This window comes from Muscardinus avellanarius (assembly GCF_963383645.1).
Source record: "Muscardinus avellanarius genome assembly, chromosome: 8".
Classification (NCBI taxonomy): domain Eukaryota; kingdom Metazoa; phylum Chordata; class Mammalia; order Rodentia; family Gliridae; genus Muscardinus; species Muscardinus avellanarius.
This window is the reverse complement of record NC_137794.1, coordinates 64,862,283-64,878,618: the sequence shown is the minus strand read 5'-3', so window position 1 is coordinate 64,878,618 and position 16,336 is coordinate 64,862,283. Positions and strand designations below refer to the sequence as shown.

General features: G+C 42.2%; 1 protein-coding gene across 1 annotated transcript in view; it reads right to left on the bottom strand.

Annotated features, from left to right (window-relative positions):
- SLC16A10 (solute carrier family 16 member 10) overlaps positions 1 to 16,336 on the bottom strand; it is a gene marked incomplete at both ends in the record, with an annotated part of 147,860 nt that overhangs the window by 108,456 nt on the left and 23,068 nt on the right.

The window sequence follows — 16,336 nt, the reverse complement described above, 5'->3', positions numbered from 1 at the left end:
GGCTTTTTGTAAAGCACTACTCTGACCTCAGTCAGCTTCACTCTCAGATGCCCAGCTCACATTTCCAGTTATCTGTTTGGCATTACACCATGAGGTCCTGATGGCCTTTAGTACTCTCCATGGCTGAATCCCATGCCAGCCTTCCCTGGCAGCCCCTCCCCCTCGTGGCCTTGCCCCTGTCAACAGCTCCATTCAGCACTGTTGACAGAACTTGGGGAGCCCAGGACAAAATTTAAGTGTGGAGCTCTCTGACCAAGAATGATTCAGACACCGGCTCCAAATGTCCCACACCCATCACTTACCAGACTCCCCTTGGTCAGTTCTTCACACAGCCTTACAGAACTCCATCTTCCCAGGCTGCCCCTCAAATCCCACCCAGCTCTTAGTCAGGGACTTCATAATCAGAGTCCCTCCTATTTTTCTCTTTTGTAGATCAGGCATCTTTCTTTGTTTTTATTGTTTTGGGTTTTTCTTTTTGTTTTGGGTTCTTTGCTTTTTTGTGTGTGTGTGGTACTGGGAACTGAAGCAGGGGCATTCTAACTCTGGGCTATACCCTATGCCCTATTTTTTTTTAACTTTTTCTGTTTTGAAACAGGATCTCACTAGGTTGCTGAGAGTCTAAGTTGCTGAGGCTGGCCTTGAGGTACTCTGAATTTCTCCTGTTTCAGCCTCCCAAGTACTAAGACTATTGGTATCTTTTCTTTCTTTCTTTCTTTCTTTCTTTTTTTTTTTTTTTTTTTTTTTTCGGGTCTGGGGATGGAACCCAGGGGCAGTTGACCTCTGAGCTACACCCCCTGCCCTATTTTTTTATTCTTTATTTTAAAACAGGGTCTCACTAAGTTACGGAGTGCCTCACTAAGTAGCTGAGGCTGTCTGCAAACCGCGATCCTCCTGTCTCAGCCTCCCAAATGCTGGGATTACAAGTGTGTGCCACCACACCCGGCTCTGACTATTTGTATCTTTTAAAAGCAGTTCTTCAGAAAACTTCCGTATCTTTCCATGGCTTTTTTTTTTTTTTTTTTAAACTGGGGATTGAACCCAGGGGGCTTTCTATCCCTGAGCTACATTCCCAACCCCAGCCCAATTTTTTATTTTGAAACAGGGTCTAAGTTGCATAGGGTCTTACTAAGTAGCTAAGACTGTCCTCAAACCTGCGATCTTCCTATCTCAGATTACTAAACTACCCAGATTACAAGTGCTTCCATTCCCAGCCCATGGCTTTTTTTTTTTTTTTTTTTTTTTTTTGCAGTACTGGGGATGGAACCCAGGGGCATTCTACCTCCAAGCCACAACCACAGCCCTATTTTTTATTTTTTTGAAATTGGGTCTCACTGAGACTGTCCACGAACCACAATCCTCCAGTCTCAGCCTCCTGAATGCTGGGATTACAAACATTAATAATATTCAAATTTCTTAGGTTGACATTCAGATCTTCTAGTCCTCAGCTCCACCATTCTTTTCCAGCCTTACCTTCTACAACTTTCTATTACTTATCCTAGGCTCTGGACAAAGCAAACTCCTTAACACCCACTTAATAAACCCTGTGTGTAGTCAGTTATAAAACACATGGGTCCTGAAGCCAGAGGTCTAAATTCAAATCTAACCCCATTACTCAGTAGCCCATCTAAAATACAAGAGCGAAGCTGGGCATGTTGGGATTGCACGCTTGTAATCCCAGCATTTGTGAGGCTGAGACAGGAGGATCTCAGTTCAAGGCCAGCCTCAGTTACTTCTTAGGCCCTTTGCAACTCAGTAAGACCCTGTTTCAAAATAAAAAATAAAAAAATAGGGCTGGGGATATAGCTCGAAAGTAGAAAGCTCCTGGGTTCCATTCCCAGTATCGCAAGAAATAAAATAAAATAGCCGGGTGTGGTGGCGCACGCTTGTAATCCCTGCACTTGGGAGGCGGAAACAGGAGGACTCTGTTTCCAAATAAAAAATATAAAAATAGGTCTGGGAGTGTAGCCCGGAGGTAGAAGAATTCCATCCCCAGTACCACCAAAAAATAAATAAATAAAATTTAAAAATACAAGAGCAAAGCTCAATGATACATACCTGTAATACCTGGGAGGCTGACATAGGAAGATCACAGGTTCAAGGGCAGCCTCCACAACTTAACAAGACTCTGTTTCAAAATAAAAAATATGAAAGGCTGGGATGTAACTCAGGAAGACTAACCCCGTATTCAATCCCCAGTACAAAAAAAAAAAAAAAAAATAGGCACGATGGTGCACACTTGTAATTCCAATACTTGGGAGGCTGAGACAGAAGGATCGCAGGTTTGAGGACAGCTTCAGCAACTTAGCGAGGCCCTCAGTAATGTAGTGAGGCCCTGTTTTAAAACAAACATAAAGCCGGGCGTGGTGGCGCACGCTTGTAATCCCAGCGCTTGGGAGGCAGAGACAGGAGGATCACACAGGTTCGAAGCCAGCCGCGCTGGCTTAGGAGACCCTGTTTCCAAATAAAAAATAGTACAAAAACAGGACTGGGAGTGTAGCCTGGAGGTAGGAGGGTTTCCAGGAACCCCAGTACCATGAAAAAAATAAATTAATTAAAAATTAAAAATAAAAAAAGCAAACATTAAAAGGGCAGAGAGTTATTAGCTTGGAGGAAGAATTTCCAGGGGTTCAATTCCCAGTACCATAAAAAAGAAAAAAAGACTCACAGGGATCATGATAGCTGAATCACAGGATTATTGAATAGATAAACAGGGTAATATAGAATACATTATAAAGCACAATAAAAGTCAGTATTCGCACTGCCTCTAGACCCTTGCAACCTCACCTGGAATACCAGGTGAGAAAATCCACCAATTCTTTAATGCCTGACTTATGTATATTCATGATCCTCTTCAAATCACACAAATCTTTCGCTTTTTACAAAAGCCACCTTCGTGAATCTTTCGCTAACCACCTCAGTCAGACGTCACTTTACTCTCTCTGAAACCCTATGTCTTTTTTGCACTGCATCCAGTATGTCAGGCATACTTGCCTTAAGAGTTTTTTATGTACATATTACTTTGTCTCCCCTCAACCTCAAAAGTGCAGAGCAAGTCAAATTCATCTTTGCAAGCCAGGCGTGGTGGCGCACACTTGTAATCCCAGCATTTGGGAGGCTGAGACAGGAGGATCGTGGTTTGCGGACAGCCTCAGCTACTTAGTGAGGCCCTCTGCAACTCAGTGAGATCCTGTTTCAAAATAAAGAATAAAAATAGGGTTGGGGGATGTAGCTCAGAGGTAGAGAGCCCCTGGGTTCCATTCCCAGTACCACAAAAAAAAAAAAAAAAAAAAAAAGTTGACTAAGAAACAGAAAACAGCCAGGCATGGTGGCACACAGTTGTAATCCCCACACTCGGGAGGTGGAGACAGGAAGACTGCGCAGGTTCCAAGCCAGCCTCGCTGGCTTAGGAGACCCTGTTTCCAAATAAAAAGTATATATGTAAAATAGGTCTGGGAGTGTAGCCCGGAAGTAGAAGGGTTTCCAGGAACCCCAATACCACCAAAAAAGAAAGAAAGAAAGAAAGAAAGAAAGAAAGAAAGAAAGAAAGAAAGAAAGAAAAGAAAAAAAGAAAAAAGAAAACAAAAGGAAAGCCGGGCATAATGGTCCATGTCTATATTCCCAGTATCTGGAAGACTGAAACAGGAGACTATAGGTTCAAAGACAGCTTAAGAAGCCAGGCGGGGTGGTGCATGCTTATAACCCAGTAGTTGAGATAGAGGATGGAAGGTTCTCGGCCAGCCTCAACTACTTAGTGAGGCCCTCAGCAACTTAGTGAGACCCTCTTAAAAATAAAGAATAAAAAATAGGGCTGGGAGGCCGGGCGTGGTGGCGCACGCTTGTAATCCCTGCGCTTGGGAGGCGGAGACAGGAGGATCGCACAGGTTCGAAGCCAGCCGCGCTGGCGTAAGAGACCCTGTTTCAAAATATAAAATAGGTCTGGGAGTGGAGCCCGGAGGTAGAAGGGCTTCCAGGAACCCCAGTACCACCAAAAAAAAAAAAATAGGGCTGGGAGTGTAGCTTGGACGCAGAATGCCCCTGCCTGCATCCAATACCCAGTTCTGGAAAAAAGAAAGAAAGAAAGAAAGAAAGAAAGAAAGAAAGAAAGAAAGAAAGAAAGAAAGAAAGAAAGAAAGAAAGAAAGAAAGAAAGAAAGAAAGAAAGAAAGAAAGAAAGAAAGAAAGAAAGAAAGAAAGAAAGAAAGAAAGAAAGAAAGAAGGAAAGAAAGGAGAGAAAGAAAGAGAGAAAGAGAGAAAGAAAGGAAAGATAACCTCAGCAAGTGGACTCCATCAATGAGACCTGTTACAAAATTTAAAAACAAATAAAAAATAGGGCTGGGGGTGTAGCTTGGAGGGAGAATGCCCTGAATTCAATCCCTAGTACTGCAAGAAAACAAAAGTAAATATCAACATAAATCTCTAATTCCTTACTTGCAGCTCCAAACAAAGTTTGAAGTTTCAAACAAAAAGTTTAAGATGACACCAATACTCACTTGAACACAAAACCTAGTCTGAACTGACATGAGACTATTCAGGGTCTTTGTACATCTTACTCTCAATAGCTATATATTTGCTGCAGAAATGCTAATGTATCTGATTAAAAGGCGTCTTGGGCTTGCCTACAGATGTTAAAATATGTGTGGGTGTACGTTACTTTTTTAAAACTTCAAACAAACCTAAACTTCAAAACATATATGGTATGTTTTGGACAGTCAGATAAAGGATTATAGCCGCGCGCGCGCGCGTGTGTGTGTGTGTGTGTGTGTGTGTGTGTGTGTTCGCGCGCGCGCCTCTGCTGTAAATTTAAGTAAAAAGTTAAAGTTCAATATTCTCAGGCTTCACTAAGAAAGCTGTTTGTAAAGAGTATATTCATCCAGGAAGGCAAAAGAGTGCTCCATCTGCAAGGTATAAATAAAAAACAAGTAACCGAAGATAAGCCAATTCCCTTTCCAAAGAATTGTCATTTCCAAACCAATAAAACAGCACTCATTACAATTTCTTTTTACTTAGATTCAAGTAGATTTCTGCAGAAGATTTCACATTTTGTAAAGAATTTAAGTAATCCTTAATCTGATCTAAAATTTAAATCACAAAGTATTGCTCTGAATCTTTTAGTTTAAATGAACATTTAAAATATAACCATTTTTTTAATCCAGACAAAGACCCCCTCAGATTTATTACTTTTCTGTGGACAAAAACAAAATGTAGAAAAAATGGTCGAGCTGGCGCAGGCTTGTAATCTCAGTATTTGGGAGGCTGAGACAGGATGATCCCACAAGTTCAAAGCCAGCCTCTGCTACTTACTTAGTGAGGCTCTGAGCAACTTAGTGAGACCCTTCCCAAATAAAATATAAAATAGGTCTGGGAGTGTAGCCTGGAGGTAGAAAGCCCATGGGCTCCATCCCCAGTACACAAAAATGAAATAAATAAAATATAAGTTGCCCATGTACCAAAACACATATGAAGCACCAAATAAGACATATTAGAAATTATTTACCAGTACTTGATTTAATGTTGACTCGGGTGTTAGCACCACAGGATCTAGCGATTTTTTTTTTTTTTTTTGGCAGTATAAGGGATGGACCCGAGGGACATTGTACCTCTGAGCTACACCTCCAGCCCTACTTTTAGTCTTTTTAGTTTTTTGGGGTTCTTTTTTATTTTTTTTTGAAACAGTGTCTCATGAGTTGTAAAGGGCCTCCCTAAGTAGTTGAGGCTGTCTGAGAACCTTGATCAGCTCCCAAATGGTGGGGTTACAAGCGTGAGCCACAAGTGTGAGCCACCACACCCGGCAAGAATCTAGCTCTTAAGTTGTGTATTTCATATTAAATGTTTTGACCCAAAATCAAAATGCAGCCAAATCATCTGATCTTCTTTAAAATCTGATCCCTTTGGCCAAAATCAGAGAAATACAGCAATATATGCATATCTATGTTCATAGAAAGACAATTCACAATAGTCAAATTATGGAACCAACCTAGTTGTCCATCAACAGATGAATGAATTACAAAATTATGGCATATACACACAATGGAATTCTACCCGGCAATAAAGAAGAACAAAATTATGTCATTTGCAAGAAAATGGAAGGGCCTGGAGAGCATTATGTTAAGTGAGATTAGCCAATCACAGAAACTGAAGGGTCATATGTTTTCTCTAATATGCGCAAGCTGGGGAGTAATTGGGATCCAGAGGGACTGCAGACCATGGAGAAGAAACCTCAGCGGAGCCAGGGAGGTGGTCTAAGGGAAGGGGAGGGGAAGACTGAGGTTCATTAATGAAGTTACAACCACTGACTATGTGTACAAATGTGAAAATACCAATGTCAATCTCAGTACTCTGTACTGGGAAGGGGAGAGATGGGAGACAGGGTGGGGCCCCATCAAGTACTGTGTGCATGTATGTCACTGTCAATATGATTTACATTATGTGAGGAGATAATGCACCAATAAAAGCATATTTTTTAAAAATCAGGTCCCTTTACCAAATCCACCCCATCCCATAATGAACATTTTTCTCTTGACCAGAAAGAGAAAAAAATGTTAAGCACAAATAAAACTTAATACAACTGGCAATTATTTATTCATTTCTACAAAAGTTTATTGTTAGAGCAAGTTAACTACCATAACTACAGGGCTAGGAGTAATGCTGTCAAATATGGAATGTTACGTTAGTATACATGACGATGGCAACTTTCTGCTCCTATCTGCAGTGAAACAAAATTAACTTGTGAAAGGTCATTGTTTAAACAACCAATGACAAATGTGAATCCTTTAAGATGCTATCATTTGAATTTGCACAGTAAAGCAAACTAATGAAAAGGAGGCACCCTGTGGTGATGCCCATCTACAATCCCAGTACTCAGGAGACCGAGGCAGGAAGGTTCCAGGTTTGAGGCCAGACTCAACATTTTAGCAAGACCTTATTTGTTTTGCAGTACTGGGGATGCAACCCAGAGGCATTCTTCCTCCAAGCTACACCTTCAGCTCTATTATTCTTTATTTTGAAACGATGTCTCACTAAATTGAAGAGGGCCTAAGTAGCTGAGGCTGTCCCTGAACCCTCAATCATCCCATCTCAGCCTTCCAAGTATTGGGAGCAGAACCCTGGTTTCATTTTCTTTTTATTTTGGTGGGTTGTTTGTTTGTTTGTTTGTTTATTGCAGTATGGGGGATGGAACCCAGGGAGGGGCCTATTTTTTATTTTTTATTTGCCCTATTTTTTATTTTTTATTTTGAAACAGAGTCTCACTGAATTGCAAAGGGCCTAAGTAGCTGAGTCTGTCCAAAAACTGTGATCCTCCTGTCTCCGCCTCTGGGGGATACAAACGTGTGCCACCATGCCCAGCTCTAAAATCCTGTTTTGAAATAAAAAGTTAAAAGGGGGTGGGAGGCTGCTGGGGTAACTCAGTGGTTGAATTTCCCTGGGTTCAATTCCCCAGTACCAAAATCTTGGCCGGGGCATAGATATAGATACATGAATTTATCTTTTGATGTTTAGTGATGCACATTCGTAAGAAAAGGTAAACTACCCTGGGAGGTATTCATTTTCAAAGACCATAAGATTTTTATGTTTATCAAGAAGGAGTAAGTATGGACTGCTTTGGTCCATATACATTATTTCAAATTTGTCCCTGTAATTAAAAATTAGTGAAATGTGAAATGAAAAAAAAGACTTCTGACTTGGGAATAGGCAAGTTGCCTCATCAGCAGGGCAAGGAATTACTTCTTTTGCTCTTAACTGACACACTGCGCACAGGGTGGGTGTGAGCGCACGGCTCGGGGATGTCTGAGCGTGCTGCTCTCCTCCATGGCTGACGGGCTGCTTTTGTGTGGTGAATCCGCGCAGTCGTCAGGTGGCTGGAGTTGCCCATCTGAATCTCTGCCAGTGAAAACATCCAGAGTTCCGAGTGGGTAGCCCCAGGCAAGGCAGGTGCTCACAGCTCTAGGAGCTCATTATTCAAGGTATGTTTGGGGTTTGTTTTTGTTGAGGTTTGTTTGTTTAATTTTAAGATGAGATCAGATTTCTGGCTAAATTATGACACTTCTAAGTAAAATTATTTTCCAAAAATGACTTCACAGGGTTTCTGATTATTTGGGTAGGAGATACTACTGAGATTGTAGAGAAAATACAAGTAAATATGCAGGAATTGTTTCAAAGGAAAAAAGGTTCTACTTTCTTTCTTTCTGTCTTTGATGCAAGAGATTGAACTCAGGGGCATTATTCCTCCAAGCTATATCCCCAGCTCTTTTTATTTTGAAATAGGGTCTTGCAAAATTGCTGAGGCTGCCCTCAAACCTGAGATCCTCCTGTCTCAGGCTCCCAGTACCTGGGCCCAAGTAAAGACCCCACCATGCCTGCCTTAAAGCCCCCCAGCTAAAATGATGTTCAATTTAAAAGTTCAGTTTAAAACATTTTCAGTTTAGCCGGGCGTGGTGGTACACGCTTGTAATTCCAGTACTTGGGAGGTTGAGACAGGAGGACTGTGTGGGTTCAAAGCCAGCCTCAGCTACTTAGTGAGGCTCTCAGCAACTTACTGAGACCCTGTTTCCAAATAAAATATAAAATAGGTCTTGGAGTGTAGTCAGGAAGTAGAAGACCCCTGGGTTCTATCCCAGTACCATAAAAAAAAAAGTTAAATTTATTAGATGTAAACACTGATGTTATGTAGCCCAATCGTTGCCTGCGGAAGTTTCAACTTCATTATATATTAAAGACTATAAGGCTATTCTATAAAATGAGCCAGACATGGTGAAACACACCTATAGTTCCAACTGCTTAGGAGTCCAAGACAGAAAATCTCTCTCTCTCTTTTTTTTTTTTTTTTTTTTTTTTTTGGTGGTACTGGGGTTCCTGGAAACCCTTCTACCTCCAGGCTACACTCCCAGACCCACTTCTATACTTTTTTATTTTTGGAAACAGGGTCTCTTAAGCCAGCATGGCTGGCTTCAAACCTGTGCAATCCTCCTGTCTCTGCCTCCCAAGCGCAGGGATTACAAGCGTGTGCCACCACGCCCAGCAGAAAATCTCTTGAATCCTGAAGTTTGAGACCATCCTGGGCAATATAGCCAAGCTAGCCTCAAAATCAGCCAGGCATAATAGTGCATACCTGTAATCCCAGTACTTGTGAGGCTGAGACAGGAGGATTGCAGGTTCAAGACCAACCTCAACAACTTAGCAAGCTCCTGTTTCAATATACAAAATAGAAAGGAATGGGGTATAGCCTGAAGGTAGAACCCCTCTGGGCCCAATCCCAGTATAATAAAAATTTTAAATAATATATACAAAAGTCCTTTCTTTTTGGTAAAAATCTATGTAAAACTACCACTCAAAATAAATATCAATGACCTTAAAAATATTTTTTGCAAAGCTAGGCGTGGTGACACATGGCCTGTAATCCCAGCATTTGGGAGGCTGAGACAGGAGGATCACAGTTCATGGCCAGCCTCAGCTACTTAGTAAAGCCCTTTGCTCAGTGAGACCCTGTTTCAAAAATAAAGCATAAAAAAAAAACAAGGTTGGGGATGTAACTCAGAAGTATAATGCCCCTGGGTTCCTTCTCCAGTAACCCCCCAAAAAATATTTTTGCATAATGCTATGTTAGAATAGTTTGAGGTTAAGTGACCAGCCATTTCACTGGCACCTTAGGAGGACTGACACCCACACTCAGGAGTGGAGTGACATGCGCGCAGGCAGGGAAGCAAACGGCAGCTAAGACCAACTTGGCAAGTGTGAAACCTTCCAATATAGTTGGAGCACAAAGAGCAAGAAGGGAGAGGGGCGAGGTGAGGGTGGGGGGCCTTGGCATTCCCTAAGGCAATGAGTAGTGCTGAAACAGAAAAATGATACGGTTCGATAACTTAGTAAAGCTACTCAAGTATACAACTGAGGGCAAGCGCATCAGCAAACGGGTTACGACCATGGAAGCCCAAAGCTATGACGGCAAGAATTCAGATGCAGCACTGAAGGAAAAGAGGGGCTGACTTATGAAGCATAAAGGAGACACAAAAGGACTTTAACGAAACAAGTAAGCCAGGTGTGGTGGCGCACGCTTGTAATCCCAGCATTTGGGAGGCTGAAACCAGAGGATCGTGGTTCGAGGACAGCCTCAGCTACTTAGTGAGGCCCCCTGCAACTCAGTGAGACCCGGTTTCAAAATAAAGAATAAAAAATAGGGCAGGGGGTGTAGCTCGGAGGTCAAATGCCCCTGGATTCCATCCCCAGACCCGCAAAAAAAAAAAAAAAAGAAACAAGTAGGAAGGGGGGGAAAGTAGGAAAGTAAGATGAATTTCAAGTTTCTCATGTAAGCAAGCAGAGGTGTCATGCACTGAGAGAATCCAGGAGGGATGTCTGTCTGCAGGGGGGCTGTCTATTTCAGTAATGGGGGAAGATTAAACAAACAGGGTGGCTAAAAAGTGAATTCACCTTAGTGTAATATGATGTACCTATAGCACCCAAATAGACCTAGCCAGAAATTGTAAAGATGGGTCCTGAGCAGAGAAAAGAGATTTGGGGAGTAACAGTCCCAAAACCGGTGGGAGCCATGAGCCTATGAACCCCCAAGGAGAGCAGGATAAATGAGCTGAGTCCTGGGTGAGGGGCTGAGCCCCGGGATGGCAACACGGACTCAGCAGGACCTGTGTAAAGACAGCAAATCTCGGCTAGATTTGATCCTAAGACACTTCAACCCCTCTCCTAGAATAATTATGTCATGCTTGTTGATTTAGTTCTTTTAGCAGTTAATTTTAGAGAAAATTCCATCATAAAACACTACAGAAATATTAATAATGTTGATTAGACTTCACTCCTCACACTGTTCACTAATAAGCCTTGCTCTGAATACAGAAACATTCTGGAAACAATGAAATGTCCACTTTTTTTTTTTTTTTTTGGTACTGGGGTACTGGGGATGGAACCCAGGAGCATTCTACCTCCAAGCTCCCTCCAGCCCCATTTTATTTTGTTTTGCTGAGGCTGGCAGCAAACTTCCTGTTTCAGCCTCCCAGTACTGCAATAGGCTCCTCATTTCTTTATTATTCAAAAATCCTGTAGCCGGGTGTGGTGGTACACACTTGTAATCCCAGGATTTGGGAGGCTGAGACAGGAGGATCATGGTTCGCAGACAGCCTCGGCTACTTAGGCCCTCTGCAACTTAGTGAGACCTTGTTGAGGTCAAACACCCCTGGGTTCCACCCCCAGACCCACCCCCCCAAAAAAAAAAATCTGAGAGCCATTTTTGTGCTCTAGCAAGTAATTTAGCAAGTAATTTAGATGAATTTATTGTTGTAACTGAATTCTCTTAGCTTTTCTACCTCTCTTCCAAAGCAAATAATGATCAGAAATTCTTCTTATAGCAAAAGATGTACAGAAACATAAGCCGGGTTACTCATATACTATAATCAGCTCAAAAAAACAGTCACTAAAAACTTTTCTAAGATATACAGGTAGCTTTCCCCACCAAAGCAAAACTCTTTAGCATGAAGCATAGACATAGCAGGGTTAACTTCTGATTTCTGTAAACAAAATCATCCATTAGAAAATTTAAGGTGTAACAACTACATCATGTATGATCTTAGAACACTACACCCCCAAAGTGAAGAACTCAGAAGCAAAGTTCCTCCCAGATACTCTCCTGACCTCGGGTTTCTCACCCTCACTTCCCCCCAACCACCTGGGCAAACCATAACAACTAGGATTCCTCTTCCCCAAGGTGAGTGATAGAAACCAGACCCCTTTTCCCCAAGGCCAGACATAAAATCTAAAAATATCACTCTAACTCCCTCCCCCTCCACACACACACACACACACACACACACACACACACACACACACACACGTGCGTACTTTCTGGGTAAGAGCTAGCCATAAAAAATAAATAAATAAATCTCTGGCCTGCTTTATTTGACCCCTACTGTAGAAAGGGTGCTAGTTGCATACCCAGGAGGAAGCTCTACAACTGAAGAGCCTAAAAGTATCTGAACACACAAGCTTTGCTGGGCTTCCTCCTCAGTCTATCATTATTATTAGATCATATCCCTCTGTGTGTGTGTGTGTGTGTGTGTGTGTGTGTGTGTGTGTGTGGTGTGTGTGTGTGTGTGTTACTGAAGATGGAACCCAGAGGCATTCTACCTCCGAGCTACATCCCCCCCAGCTCTATTTTTTATTCGTTATTTTGAAACAGGGTCTCCCTGAGTTGCAAAGGATCTCACTAAGTAGTAGCGGAGGATGTCCCCAAACTACAATCCTCCTGTCTCAGCCTCCCAAATGCTGGGCGTGCACCCAGTTCTATTATTAGATCATATCCTTTTTGTTCAATCATGTTTCTACATAGCTGTGTATGCTTCATCAAACCTAAATATAATAAACCTAAATTCATTCTGGGCAGTGGTGCACACCTGTTAATTCCAGTAGTTGGGAAGCTGAGACAGAAGGACCTCAGGTTTGAGGACAGACTAAGCAATTTAGTGAGCCCCTGTCTCAAAAAGAGATTAGGGGTGAGCCTCTGTGGTAAAGCACCTCTGGATTCAATACTCAGTACCAAAAGAAAGTATGTGTAGTTCACCCTTGGGTCTTTGGATCTTCAATCTGAAGGCTCCAAGTTACATAATCCTATGATCAAATAAATGTTACGACTTTTCTCCAGTTAATCTGTCTACTGCCAACTTACTTCAGCAGAGGTGAAGACCTAAGCTTGGAGAACTTCTCTACTATCATTATCAATATAATTGTAAATGTGAAGACTTGGGGGAGTAAAAACTTCCAGGAAGAACTAACAAACTTGAAGTTTCAGAAGGACTGATAAAGTATACTGAGAGGTGCTACAAAATGCATCCATCCCTAAATACTATAAAAAAATCCTACTTTGTGATTGTGACTATCTAAAGAGTAATCTGTATAAGAACAGGGAAGACAGAGCTAATGATTCTGGCCAGAGAGCCCCCTTTCAGGAACTCTTTTATAATGAAAAAACTTCAAATATCTTGATTTGTACTTCAAATATCTAAGGAAGGAAGGAGTTGTCCTCAGTATTCCCCAAACATAACCACAGACCTCCACTTTCAACCACAGACCTCTACTTTCAAGAAAGGGAATTTGGGGAATTACTGAAAGAAGTAAAGGTCTTCTTAACTAAGCCTCTGGACCACAAAATCATAATGACTTTTTCAAAAGGATATAATTAACTGCCCTAAAAAATGATTCTATAAAAACATACTTTTTTTTTTTTTTTTTTTTTGCCATACTGGGGATTGAACCCAAGGGCAGTTTGCCTCTGAGCTACTCCCCCAAACCTATTTTTTATTTTTTATTTTGAAATGAGGTCTCACTGAGTTGCAGAGGGCCTTACCAAGTAGCTGAGGTTGTCCTCAAACCTGGGATCCCCCTATCTCAGCCTCTCAAGTACTAAAATTAGAAGTATGTACCACTATGTCCAACAAAACATGCTTAAATTAAAATTTAAAAAATGTTTGCAGAAGGCCAGGTGTGGTGGCGCACACTTGTAATCCCCACACTTGGGAGGCAGAGATAGGAGGATCTCGCAGGTTTGAAGCCAGCATAGCTTAAGAGACCCTGTTTCCAAATAAAAAGTATAAAAACAGGTCTGGGAGTGTAGCACGGAGGTAGAAGGGTTTCCAGGAACCCCAGTACCACCAAAAAAAAAAAAAAAAAAAATGTTTGCAGAAGCCAGGCATGGTGGCATATGCTTGTAATGTTTGGGAGGCTGAGAGAGGAGGATCACAGTTCATGGACAGCCTCAGCTACTTAGTGAGGCCCTTTGCAACTCAGTGAGACTGTTTCAAAATGATAAAGAACAAAAAATAGGGCTTGGGGGTGTAACTCAGAGGTAGACTGCCCCTGGATTCCATCCCCAGTAACAACAACAACAAAAAAGTCTGCAAGTACTGGAGGTGGAACCCACAGGTGCTGTATCACTGAGCTACATCCCCAGCCCTTTTTATTTTCTGAAACAGTCTCACTAAATTGCCCAGGCTAGCCGGGAGTAGTGGCAGTGGCACACTCTTGTAATCCCAGCATTTGAGAGGCTGAGACAGGAGGATCACAGTTCACAGACAGCCTCAGCTACTTAGTGAGGCCCTTTTCAACTCAGCGAGACCCTGTTTCAAAAAAAAAAAAAAAAAAAAAAGACTAAGACGGGCGTGGTGGTGCACGCTTGTAATCCCCGCACTTGGGAGGCTGAGACAGGAGGATCACACAGGTTGAAAGCCAGCCTCAGCTACTTAGTGAGGCTCTCAGCAACTTAGACCCTGTTTCCAAATAAAATATAAAATAGATCTGGGAAAATAGCCAAGAGGTAGAGAGCCTCTGGGTTCCACCCCCAGTACCACCAAAAAAAAAAAAAAAGACTAAGAAAATAGGGGTGGGGGTGAGGCTTGGAGGTAGGATGTCCCTGGGTTCCATCCCCAGTATTGCAAAATAAAAAATAAATAAATTGCCCAGGCTGTCCTCAAACACAGAATTCTCTTGCCTCCGCCTCCCAAGTAACTGAGATTAAGACTGTGCTACTGCACCTAGCTTGAATTTTTTTTCCCCCCCGCCATACTGAAGTGGAACCCAGAGGCATTCTACCTCGGGGCTACACCCCCTACTCTATTTTTTATTCTTTATGTTGGAAACAGGGTCTCACTGAGTTGCAGAGGCCTAAGCAGCTGAGGCTGTCCATGAATCACAATCCTCCCTTTTCAGCCTCCCAAATTCTGGGATTACAAGCATGTACCATGTACCACCACACCAATCTTGCTTGAATACTTTTTTTTCTTTGCAGTTCTGGGGATGGAACCCAGGAGCATTCTACCTCTGAGAGACACCCGCGGCCCTAATTTTTTATTCTTTATTTCTGAAACAGGGTCTCACTGAGTTGTCCACACACCACGATCCTCTGGTCTCTGCCTCCCAAATGCTGGGATAACAAGCATGCTCCACCACGCCCAACCTTGAATATTTTTTTTAAATCAAATATAGGCCAGGCATGGTAGCACATGCTTATAACACTAGTCCTTGGAAAGCTCAAATTGAGATATGTCATGGATAAGTCCCAAACATGATTCAAAATAGAAGGAGGTTGCAAAATGACACAAATAGTATAATACTATTAATATAAGGTTTTAAGCTTGGCACTGAGACAGAGGATAGCAGATTCAAGGCTAACTTCAGCAATTTAGGGAGACTCAGCAATTCAGAGAAGCCCTGTTCCAAAATAAAAAATAAAAAGGGATAGAAGTGTAATTCAGAGTAGAATGCCCCCAGTAGCAAAAAAAAAAAAAGTTTAAAAACCCTCAACATTACCTTTGCCTTAGAATTTTTTATACAGTCATGCAGTCATGCTTATTCCTTGTATGCACACAAAAGACCTAAGAAATATTAACTCCCAAAATAGAAAATTAAGGTTAAAAAAATTATGAAGCCCAGCATGGTGGTGCATACTCCAAAGTAAGACAAGAGGATCTTATTTTTTTGGCTGACCTCAGCTACTTAGACTCTATTTCAAAATAAAAGAAAAAATAGGAAAATAGGGCTGGGGGTAGAATGCCCCTGGGTTTCATCCCTAATACCTACCACACACACACACACACACACACACACACACACACACACACACACATATGAATCTATATAAAGTTCCCCAAATGGCAGGGCAGGATCCTGATTCAGTAATGGAAATCATTTGGCCCTTGAAGTCTGAGGTGGTCTCTCTCCATTCTGCTGCTCACCAAGAACTTTGGTTTTCTCACCTAAGTGGAGGGGACAACACCTGCCTTGCAAGTGTTATACAGGAGGTCTTAAACTTTTTTGTCGAGTCAGTCAAGAGGTCACGTAATAAAGCTCTCTAGGGGAAAGATGCTGAGTCTGCGCCTTTTTCGTGTAATTAACTACAGAGTAGAAAATGTCAAGAAACACAACAGGAAGGGGGAACCCCCTCACCTTCCTTTTCCTAGTCCCTGGTGCGGCTGCCTTCTATGCTTTCTATATTTATCATGGGGGGGGGGGGGACGAAACCACGGCTTTCGAAGGACTCCCTTCAGAACTCCGGTGACCTTGGGATACATTTTTTATTGCACCCCCTCCCCAACATACACACACCCATCTGCTGTCCAGCAGGCAGATGAACAATAACCCAACCGTCATGGTAACGAAAGAGACTGTAAAAATGACAAGGCGGTGTTGTTGATGTCGGCAGGTTTTGTCTCTTTTCCAACCTTAAGGAGAAAGTGCTGTGGACTCAGCGCCCACTCTGCAGAGGGAGAAAGGGGCAGCCCTAGGCTTATTTGCAACAAGTTTTGCAACTTGTTTCCAAACATAGTGTCCCCGCAGCTGGATTCCAC